Source organism: Lycium barbarum, chromosome 3 (assembly GCF_019175385.1).
Source record: "Lycium barbarum isolate Lr01 chromosome 3, ASM1917538v2, whole genome shotgun sequence".
NCBI classification, from domain to species: domain Eukaryota; kingdom Viridiplantae; phylum Streptophyta; class Magnoliopsida; order Solanales; family Solanaceae; genus Lycium; species Lycium barbarum.
In genome coordinates, this window is record NC_083339.1 from 142703733 (window position 1) to 142716625 (window position 12893).

Sequence of the window (12893 nt, forward strand, 5' to 3'; positions counted from 1 at the left end):
TCTCTGATGATTTCTTTTTTCATAATTTCTATTTTGTCGTCATATGATCAACTTCTGGACATTTTTTGCTTATTGTATATGATATACTTTGTGAAAGCTTTTTTTGTTTCGTGTTACTGATTTAATAATGACAGGTAATTCATTCTTCTTCTTCTTCTTCGTTTTCTTTAATAATTTTGATCTTGCTAATCGTCTTTAAATACCTAACAATGACAGGTAATTCATACTTTATGTTCATTTTATTTCCTTTTGAAGCATACAATTTGATGATTTTTTCAGGCAGTAGGGCCACTGTCAGTTTGAACAAAAATATGAATAGCAAGGCAAGCTAGAAGACCTTTTCCAATAAGATGAATGCTAACTTCTCTTTCCCTTGCAGTACTCTTTCCAGAGAACTAGGTAACACTTTTCGTTGGATTTTTCTGTTTTTATAATTTCATGTGTAATTTTTATGTTATGTTCTTTCACTCCCGTCTTATTTTATATGAAGGTGTTTGACTTGGCATGAAGTTTGAGAAATAAATGAAGACTTTTGAATCTTGTGATCTAAAACAAACCATAAAAATTTGTGTAGTTAGAAATCATTTCATAAAGTTGAATTATTACTAAATATAGAAATGTATCATTCTTTTTTTAACTGACTAAAAAGGAAAAAATGTCACATAAATTGAGACGGAGGGAGTATATACTATTTCTTATAACATTTGATTGTTAAATATTGCAGATACAACAACAACAACATACCCACTGAAATCCCACAAGGGCACTGGCCCTGCTGATGTGGCATGCCTCATTGATCAGAAAGAGTATTTATCTATTTTCTCCTTTTTTCAGTTTTCTTTCTATTGTTTTCCAATATTTTATTTATTATATTAAACTCCCACAAAAATCTTCACCAACACGACACTCGCATTAATGAAGAAACGTCGTGTTCGTTCGCGCAAAAAAAAAAAAACTGAAACCACCATAAGTTGTTACTCAATTTAAGGAAGGACCCAAACGTTTCCAACAGCGGCTACTATACCTTTTTATTGGTAATAGAAGATTGAAAGATATACCACAAACTGAGAATCGAGACTAGGTATAGCACTTTTTATTTCTTTTTTCCTTTGGTCATTGGCGATTCATAGTCCCAGGTCATCATTTTCTTTTCCATAGCTACTATTTTTGTGTCTGTAAAGCAAAACTCAATTAAAAGATTATTTTAAGTTACTCTATCCAATTTCAGTGCAGATACACTCATACACATTGGTTATTATTGGAGTACCGAGCATTCCCGGTGCATAAACATTTGATTACCACACTATTTCACTATTTTTTTCTCAGGTGTATAATTATGGCGTGGAAGACATAATGTGATCACAAGACAGTTGACATGTTACTACAAAGTTTTTCCCTCATAACTCATACATTTTTTGTATGGTGGAGTTAATAATTTTTGTCTGTTTCTCTATATTTCTTCGCCATTCATCATTCTCTTCCCATCTTTATTTATAACAATTGCTCGCTGATTGGAAAACCAGGCTTATTTGATTAGGGTAATCAAACAGGTCTCTGCTTTCCTGTCTTCATTGCAGAAGAAATCCATGAGAGCTTTAGCAATAATTTGGTCTCTGGACTCTGGTTATGAAGAGCGTCACACCATCAAACAATTACTGTTCTCAAAATCCTTAAAAACTGGAAAAGGTATACTCCCTCTGTCTCAATTTATGTGATAACTTTCGCTTCTCAAGATTTAAATTATGTAAACTTCAACCAACATTTTAAACGTTTTGTTTACCATATTGACATGATAAGAATTGTAACTAATTTAATACTTTCTTATAGTTTTTGAATATCTAGATTTTAATTTAAAATATTAAGTTGGTCTAATTCAACTTAGCTTTGAAAATTAGCCGAATTGACTCCATGAAATTTTAACTCCAAACTTCAATTTCAGACAACTTTTTTTAGTTGATGACTTTTAGCTACTGATTTGTGATCTATAAAAAGAAATAGCGATAGTTTTTTTCATTTGACGTATATATTATTCATCTATGAATTCCTGGGACAAAAAAGTAAGATGAGAAAATAAGAAGAGACATACAAAAGAAATAAATAAAAGAAAGGGAAAACAAACGAAATTAGTATTAGAAATTAGGGAAATTGATCTCATCGATAACGGAATGCATTTAATTGTTTTTGACCATTCCTTTTCTTCTCTTTTCTTTGTTGTTTCCTTTTTAACTTTTTTTTTTTAATTTTTCAAAAGAATTATAAAAAACTATCAAGCTTGTGAAAGATAAGTGCCAACAATTCCTATTAAGGAACAAATTATTAAGAAAAAGTTCTTGCAAGAACAAAATATCGGGCCAAATCTCAGTTTACGTGCCTCTTGATTTTTACATTTATCATATCTCCTTCTCTTTTTCATTATTATTTTTTCTTTTCTCCTATAAGTGTCTACCATGTGTAACTCTTTTGTGTGCCATATTACATTTTTCAAAAGTATTTGAAAGTTCAGCAAAAGTTGTGTTTGATCATAACATTCTACTTTAACTTTTATTTGATTTAATCGTTTGAGTTTATCGGCATATAAGTTGTTTTCTTATTGTTGTTATTTATAACTATGACTTAGTTTCTTATATTATCTTTCCTGATGAGCTAATTGATAAATTACTTTCAAGTTTCAATAATCTCTTTTTTAATATTTAATTTAATCTTTTCCTTTTTCCGTGATCTTGATGTTAATTTCTCACGGTTTGTAAAAACTTTCACAAAATAGACTTTATAATTTTAGGAGCCTTTTCATCTGGGTATTATAATTTTATAGTACTTATAAGTTTTACTTTAAGGAGAAGAGTTTAGACATTATAGATGGCAATTAGTTTTTGTCATATTTCTTCTTCTTTAAGTAGAGTTGTTGGCTAAGCTATAAAAAGAATGTCTCATTGATATTTTTTTAACACCGCGCGAAGCGCGGGCAAATTAACTAGTGATACATATAACTCATAGCATGTGATTGGGTCAGTAAGTTAATGAGTACTAACAATCGCTGATGACAAGCAAAAAAGGAAATGCTGAGTACAACACTGTGGGGGTATTGTTTAATTTGCAGGATGATAATTGTTCATGAGTCCTTGTCCTAGCTAGTAAATTTGTTTGTTTGGGGTGGGGGAAGGGGGGAGAGAACGGGATCCACTGTATAATCATGCCTATTGGAGGCAAAAGTTCATGTAAGTTGTGCCTATTTGGTTCGTGTATCAATAAAAGGAGTCTAATAATTAAGTAGAACCAATTTTCTTAACAAGACATCCACTATTCCACTTTAAAATGGTTGAACATACCATTTCCTAACACTTCAAATACTACAAAAAAGAAAGTCAAATTAACATTTATATTTTAAATTTGCTCGACTGCACATTCATCCTGAGGTGAACATATTATAATCATTTTTAACACTTTAGAGTACATCTTAAAGAAACCCTAATCTCGTAGAAAATAAAATAAGGGAATTTTACATAAATGACTACACTTTGGGGTTTAACATTTGTCATAGCTACAGTTTTAATATTTACATTGCGTAGCTATAATTTCCTCGTTGTATTCATAAAACGGCCTAAATGTATTCATGAATACAACGAATAAAAAAAATTCAAAAATTCTTTTCACTGTATTCAACTCAGCTATATTCATGTCAAATGTATTCAACTCAGTTGTATTCATCTATAGCTACTTTTACATTGTATTCACTTTATTGTATTTAAAAATCAATGGTATTCAAACAACATAAATACAAAAAAAAATTGTATTCAACTTGCACAACTGAGTTGAAATTTCCCAAAAAAATTAACGAATACACTCAAATACTGACTACAAAAAATAAAATTCACTGTATTCAGTTGTATACATTTCAAATTTACTGTATTCATTTTGTATATAAAAAGATCTCCTTCGAAATACATGCGATAAAACACTGTATACACTCCAATTTGAAATAAATAAATAAAAAAAGCTCAGATCTGTGTGTTCATTGATTTTTGTATCTACGTCGTTGCAATTTGAAATTAAAAAAAAAATAAAAAGCTCAGATCTGAGCCGCCACCGGAAAACGACCAGAGGCAGCAACGACGTGGATACAAAAAAAAAAAAAACTTTCTCTCTCTAGGAAAACAATAAAGCTCAGATCTGTTGTTGATGATGAGAAGGTGGCGACGGCGGCGACAACGATGGTGGTGTGGAGAAGATGATGACCGAAGAAAGAAGGGGAAGGAGCAGTGCCGATGGTGGCGACAGATCTGGAGGAAAAATGAGGTGGTGTGGAGAAGGTGAATGGATGGAGATCGATAAGAAGGGAAAGGATCTGAGGATGGTGGTGACGTCGGCCATGGTGGCGGCGGAATGGCAGTGGAGTGGCGGTAAGGAGAGAGAAAATGGAAGAGAGAGCAGAAGGGAGGGAGAAGTAGTGGACTTGAAGAACATTGAATATTTTTCATGGAAGAGAGAGCAGAACATAGGGAGAAGGGAGGGAGGAGAGAGAAAAATGTGGATACAAGGGTTGCTTTTTTATTTTAACCTATTTTGTATGTTTTAGTTATGGAGTGTAATTGATATACACCTTTTAGTTATGAGGTGTAAATTAATTAAAGTATAGCTACTAGATAAAAATAAGATATAATGTTAGCCACACCATGTAGATTTCCCATAAAATAATGTTTTGTTCTATTATTGCATCAAAATCATGGTGAAATGGGCTTATTAAATACACGAATCCAAGATTGGGCCGGACTTTATGAAAACAGCCCAGAGCAATCAGATCTCCCCAATATTGGGCTGGATTATATGACAACGGCCCAACATAATCAGATCTCCTCCGGGGGCAATTCGCAGGATTGCCCTTCCTTTGGGATGGTCTTTAGTTTTTGTCCCTCAAAATGTTAGTCTTTAATTTTTGCCCTTCGCGTTGCAATCCTGAGCTTCACGTAGAAATCACGAGATTCTGGGTTCGAACCCCCACTCAAGCATATAGTAAAAAAAAAAAAAAACGCAAAGCAAGGCTTGGGTCGCGTGTATGCCGGACCCAGCATAACTATAAGTTCCGCCTTATAAGGCAAAATTTATGCCTTAAGGAAAAGTTCCGCCTTAGGGGCATACTTTTAGTTATGTCTTAACTAAAAATCTGCCCCATAAGGCATAACTAAAAGTATGATCTATAAGGCGGAACTTTTCCTTAAGGCATAACTAAAAATTTGTCTTATAAGGCGAAGTCTATGTCTTAAAGAAAAGTTATGTCTTATGGGGCATACTTTTAGTTATGCCTTAACTAAAAGTCTGCCCCATGAGGCATAACTAAACTATGTCTTAAAGAAAAGTTCTGCCTTATGGGCAGACTTTTAGTTAAGGCTTAACTAAAAATTTGTCCATAAGGCATAAGTATGCCGGATCTGGCATAACTTTGGTTATTCCTTAACAAGTATATGCTGGGTCTGGCATACACGCAACCCAAGCCTTACCTTGCGATTTTTTTTTAATTTATGCCTGAGCGGGGGTTCGAACCCAGAACCTCAAGTTTAAGGCCATTTTTCAGTGACGGGAAAAACTTAAAGACCACAAATATGAGGGGAAATATTTAAAGACCACCCCAAAAGAAGGGCAATCTGTGCAATTTTTTGTCTCCTCTGTCATTGTAAACCATTTTTAAAATGGGCTTATAAAGGGTCATTTGCATTTTTGTGCTGGTCTTTAATTTTTTCCATTCAGATGGGCTGGTCTTTGATTTAAGGGGTCACTTGCACGATTGGCCTTCAAAGGCAATTGTCTTTAATTTTTGTCCCTCAAATTGGTTGTCTTTAATATTGGCTAAAAGTTTGCCTAAATAGGCCTAACTTTGCCCAAATGGGTCTTACTTTATCCGAATGGGCCTAATTTTGGTACAAACTTCTGACTTACTAACTTTTTTTTCCAATAGTTGATTGAAAGGGGGTTCGAACCCGAAACCCATGAGTTCTTAGGTGAAGGATAAAAATTAAAGATTTCAAATTTGAGGGACAAAAATTAAAAACCAGTGCTTTTGAAGGGCATTCCGCACAAAAAAAAAACAATTCATTTTCATCTTTCAAAATAGAACTTCTAAAATGACATGAGTTACACATCATAATAACCACAAGCTATGCCAGCGCCGTTAAAGAACTTATACGGTTAGACATAAGTTCGATTTTGGAGGGCAGAAATTAAAGACCAGCTCATTTGAAGGGAAAAAAATTAAAGACCAACCCATTTGAAGGACAAAACGTGCAATTACTGCTTCTTAGGGTAAAAAACATAACTGTGCAGCATTTTAAAAATATTTACAATTTCTTAGCATAACTACTTTATTTACATGTTTGTCAATGCATTTATTTTTAAACCCAATATCTCGTCAACCAAGCCAGCGAAAAGTTAGGCACCTTAAATATCCCAACAACTTTGCCTTGATTTCATGCACAGTGAATTTTCTTTCCCTCGCTTCTAAAGAATTTTGTTGATTAGCATAAATAGGTATTTTATTAGCAGTGGTAATTTTACTTTCTTTCTCTTTTTTCAACCTTCTCTCTTAATTATAATATGGTTTCCGTCTTTATTGTCATTATAATTATACTCATAATATTTGGTATAATTAGTGCTACACATTATTATAATTATGCTCATATTATTCTTGGTATAATTAGTAATATATATCATTATACTCATAATATCATTGGTATAATTAATACTATAGATATTATACTCATAATATTATTGGTATAATTAATAGTATACATATTATAATTGAAATATTACCGGTATAATTACTAATATACATTTTTATTAATGTATTCATATTATTTACTGGTATAATTATTAGTATACATCATTCGACTTTTTCAATTCTATTCGCTGCTCCGTTTTGATTATTATCGGGTTTTATATAATCAAGTATTAAAAATGGGTGTGTATAGGTTGAAAAAGAGAGAAGTAAGAAAATGGAAGTGTATTGATTATAGAAGAGAGAGAAGTGAGGAAATCGAGGATCATTAGTTAAGGAAGATAGATAAATGATTATAAAGAGAGAATAGGATTGAATCCCCATTTTATGGGATAGTTAATTATATGCATATTTTATGAATATGTCATAAATATAATAAAAGTTGCTCTTTTTGAAGAATTTTAAAAGTAATGCTATTTATGTGCCTAACTCTAAGATGGTGACTCTTGGTGTAATTTTCCCTTCTTATTATACTCCATTAAGAATGGGCTGAGAAGTAGTTACTACTTCGTAGTCCAACGTTATATATATATATATTTTGTTTTTTGTTTTTCTCCTATATGTGGTAAAAGCTTGAGTGGATTTTTCTCTCAAGTATGATACTTCTTTAGGAAACTTATAGCAAGTTTAGTTTAGTTAATTACAAATTGGATACGAGTTAGGAATCTCGTTTGTTAGCTTTAAGAATATTTATTCTATATGTTTTAATGAGGATAATTTTACCTGCTATGTGTAGGAAATTCAATAAGGAAGATGATGAAAGCAAATAGAGATCCTCGACATCAAAGGAGGCAAGCCAACTTTACAAGGAAACTATTTGACCGTTGACCCTACATCTTAATGAAAGACAGCTAGAATCTTCTCTACAAGGAAGGAAGACCAACAAGCAATCACGAAGTAAATCAAGAGATCTACACAAGGAAAGCATACAAATCAATCTTAGTACCAGTACATAGCAATTCATCAAACCCTTCACAAGGAAAGAAGACATATCCCAGAAGATTCTTACACCTGCCTCCAGAAAGGAAAGAAGACGTTGAATCATCCACGAGGAAGCAAGAGCCAGGATCAAGATTGATCAGTGGATACCCTCAAGATCCCTGATTGATACAAATTCCCTTACCCCCTGTTTGGATGGCGGTTTCCCATGGTTCATCAATGTATGGTTTTGTATGAAATTATGTTTGTTTTCATTGTTCTTAAAATTATGTGGTATGGTGTTGTAAACCTGTGGTACATCCCATGGTTATATAATCATGAAAAGTCTCAATTTTTGTAACCACGGATTTGGTGGTTTTTCCATGGTTACATATTTCATTTTCCCATTATACCCCACCCTCCACAATCCACCCCACCCCACTCCCACCCTACCACTCACCCCACTCCCACCTTCCACCATCCACCCCACCCCCACCCTACCACCCACCCCCACCCTTACCCCACAATCACCCATGTCACACCACCCACCCCTCCACCACCCACTACCCCTCACCACCACTACCCCCATCCTCATCCCATTTCACACCACCCACCCCTTCACCACCCCAACTCACTACCTACTTATTTTTTAAAGTTCCTATTTTATTCTTTACCTGAGTTTTATTAATATATATATAAACTAATTTCTAATTAAGAGTTAAGGGTATTTTAGTAAACTTACAAGTTATTATACAGTACCATACAGTCAAACCAAACAATACAAATGTTATTAAACCACAACAAATGATACAGTCTATTCAAACATTGTGTTCATTAATACAGTACTATACAATACAACACCATACTGTGCCATACCATACTGTACATTAATGAACCACGGGAAAAAAACCATCCAAACAGAGGGTTAGGTCACCTTAGAGCAAACAAATAAGAATAAATCAAATGGAACAATTGATTCTTCATCATTTGCTGAAGATCACAGTACAAGACGCACACCAATATAAATACAACCCTAGAGAATCAGAGACACTCACAACTTCACTCGAGCAACATAGCTATTTACTTTTCATCTTGTGAAAAGAATTATAGTCTGTGAGCATTATGGTGTTAAGAAAAGAAAAGAGAGAATAGTTAGCTATACAGGTCGAGGCCGTCATTAGAAGAAAGATTGACAAGAGTCAAAATCAGAGTTACGGTTCATTCCGAACCAAATTTGTAATCAAGTTACTTGAACAGCTCTAAGGAAACCCTTGTAACCTAAGGGGACTGGATTAGGCACCACACCGGTCGATGACCGCTTGAGACTCATTGTGGTGGCTTAATAGCTTGTCAGGAGTAATGGCTTAGACACAGGAGTAAGGAGTAAGATGTGTTAGTCATGACCAACTGGCAGGGCACGACGAGTGGTGGCCTTGATCCAAGAGAGGTGCTGACCTTGAGCAATTGGGCCCAAAAAGGTAAAAAAGAATACCAGTAACGACTAACTGAGCCAGAATCAAAAGTGGTCACATGGATCATAATCTTAGCTCTAACCAATGAGGTCGCTGGTCCTCAAGCACGAGCACTTACTGTGTGTCAATTCTCCCACCTTATAGGGTTGGGCTCTCCTAATCAGTATAGGGCAAATTGTGGAACTACATGCTTTTCACAACGTCTATACGTATTTTTAAAACTTAACGTACATGAATCCATTAAGCTTCTTAGCTATGATGAATACAAATGCTTTTCTTCTTAAAGATTGGAGCCTGGAGGAATTCTAATTCTTTTCCTTTTCCCATTTTCACAGCTTGTATTTGAACTTTGACGAAAAAAGTTACGAGTAACCTTTTTTATACGGAAAAGGGCCAAAATTACCCCTGAACTTTGAAAAATAGTTCATCCATACCCTTCGTTATACTTTAGGGCCAATTATACCCTTACAGTTATACTATGGGATCAATTATACCCTTATGTCTAACTGCTGCCACGTGGCATCATCCTAGCCCTTCAAAATTATTGTACCCTCAAATAATTTTTTACCCACTAAAATAACTCAATCCGACCCGAATTTTTTTTCTAGCAAAAATAATACGGAATTATTTTTATTTTATTTTGCTAGAAAAATTATCCGTATTATTTTTGCTGGAAAAAAAAATTCGGGTCGAGTTGAGTTATTTTAGTGGGTAAAAAATTATTTGAGGGTAAAATAATTTTGAAGGGCTGGGATGATGCCACGTGGCAGCAGTTAGACATAAGGGTATAATTGACCCCATAGTATAACTGTAAGGGTATAATTGACCCTAAAGTATAACGAAGGGTATGGATGAACTATTTTTCAAAGTTCATGGGTAATTTTGGCCCTTTTCCGTTTTTTATATGCAGAGGGAGGACAATAAACTTTCCCTTATTTTACTTTACATCCGAGAGAAAAGTTATTAGATTTCAGTTATTTCATGTATCGCCCATCTGAATTTTATCAGTTAAACTTTATCCTTAGATATAATTCCAAAATAGCTAGTCCTAACTCCTATCATGCAAACCACATATTACATGTTGAACTTAATTTGTACCTTTTTATGTTGGATTGTTCAGAAGAGATTCACTGCCTCGTTTAAAATTTGTCTTCTAATGCATGAAAATTGAAACACTAGTGAACAGATATTTGTCCTAGCAAACCTATATATATTCCTGATGTTTTATGTTTGGTTGAAGCTGATGTTAGATATGGGCAGGGACTAATGTTTACTGGTGACAGGTTGTAAAGTCGAGGACATAAGTGAATCAATTTTCTGAGGTCCCGACTAACATATAATTGTGTGTGTGTTTGTTGCTGGTTGGGGGGGGGGGGGGGTGTTTATATTTTCTCTAAAAACACCACTTTGTCAACTAATCATGTGGCCATTTAAATTCAAATTAAAAATAACATGGAAAACAAAAGTCCTAAGGTGAACAATAGAAAATTCATAGACATAGAGGGTATTTGACTAAGCTTATAAGCTGATCAAATTAGCTTATAAAATAAATTTTGACTTATTTACGTGTTTGATTAATGTGAAAAGTGTTTGTAAGGTAAATCAGCCAAAAGTCATATGTTGGTCACTCCAACGTGTCGTTTACAGCTTATAAGCACGTTTGGTTTGACCAAATATTTTACAATATTATCCCTATATCTTTTGTAATTTCAAATTTTCTTCCTGATAAATAACTTTTAATTATCTCTTCATTTTAGTTTCGTCATTTTGTACGTAAAAACTCTATTAACTTTATATAAGTTTTTTAAATAGCCTTAAGAACGTTTAGGTCATTTCAATAGAAAATGTAATTATTAGCATCTTTTTACCAGATACATATCTACTTGATATTAGTTTCAATATTTTTATTCAAATACATAACTTTTCTATTTATAGAATAAGTTTCGGCACCTAAAAATGTTTTTAAATACGTGATATTTATTAGATACTTTTAATCAGTTAATTATTCCAAGTTAATTTGTCCTTACCTGAGAGGGGAAGCTTCAACTATTGTTGCAAAATATTTGATTGGTGAAACATTAATTGGTAGGAGTATATCACAGGACAACATAAGCACATGAATGCCCTGAATTTGGACTCATATAACTCAGACTGATAGATCATTTATAAGTACACAGTTCTATTCTCCTTTCTCCTAGGGGACCAGCTTCATCCCATTTTGCGGAATTTTGTCTTGCCATGTTTTTAATCAATAAAACCTTTCTCCTTTAGTTTGGTTTTCTATTTTTTTTACAAGGCTTCGAAGAAATGCTTTGCTTTCGAAGAAATGCTTTGTTTTCGAGGGTGTTTGGGTAAGTTTATAAACTGTTCAAAAGATTAATAAGTAATTTTAGTTTATTAACATATTTAACACTAAAAGTATCTTGGACCAATAATTATTTTTCCAACAAAACTAAGAGAAGTGAAGATGTGGGTGGGAGAGACCAAACCAAAATCATAAGTTGATTATGACTTTTTAACTTATGCGCATTTTTAATTCGACAAAATTTCTTACTATTTCTTCCGTAATATTTGTTGTAATCCTCTAAAGTTAGTAAATAGGGGGCACCTCTTCCCAATGCGGTAACAATGTGAATATATTTGATTCTAATTATTAATGAAATTTATTGAAACCATTTTTAATTTCAGAAGCACATTTGGATCTTTTCGTTTCTTTGATTAGTAGTAATTGTTAAGAGTCCCACATCACCCATTTAAGGGATGGGTGCTCCCTTCAATTTTGTAGAAAGGCAAAAATGTAAGTTATAAGATGCATAAAGTTCAAAGCTTCAAATACCTTAAATTGAGCGTCATCATTTAAATAAAAAAAGGAATAAAAATGATGAAAATGACAATTAATGACAGACTAAGTATTCACACCTTTCATGGTGACATTGCTAAGGAGAAGATTTTCTAGCATCCATTTTTTTTGGCATTTGCATTCTTGCCTTCTTTCTTTTCTTGCTTATTCTTCTCAGGGCCGGCTCCATGGAGAAGCAAGGAAGGCACTTGCTTTAGGCCCCAGTTTTAGAAAATAATAGAGTTTTAGTTTCCCTTTAATATAGATAATGAGTACTTTTAGTAGAAAAGTAAAATTTTCATATAAAAGGAAAGATAAGTTTGTTACATTTGTGAATAAATCATCAATATCAGATGACTATTATGCAATGTATGAATAGTTGAAAAATTTACACTCTTTTCTTTATTTTGTCCAAGTTGAAATCTTTCATTTTCTTTCTTCGAGAGTTTTAAAGTTCAACAGCTCAAAAATATTAGCGGTAAAAATTTGAGATCATTAGTTTAAATGAGTTGGCTATATGATCATTCGAAAAAGAATTATTAGAATATATAGATAATAAAAAAATTGTGAACAATTTTGCATTTCAAAAAAGCTAGAAGAATCGATTCTTTAGGAAAAAAAGTTTTCTATTTTTTAAGTTTAAGGCGTCTGAATAAATTTTGGCTTTAGGCCACTGAAGTGCTTGAGCCACCCCTGAATTTATTCTTTCAACAAGACTAATAATACAATATTCGTTCCAATTTTTTGCACAGATTGCCCTTCTTTTGGGGTGGTCTTTACTTTTTGCCCCTCAAATTGCTTGTCTTTAATTTTTACCTTCGCTTTAAAAGGTGGCCAAAAATACCCTGAAGTTTTGGGTTTGAATCCCTGCTCAGTCAAGAAAAAAAAATGGCAAGGTAAG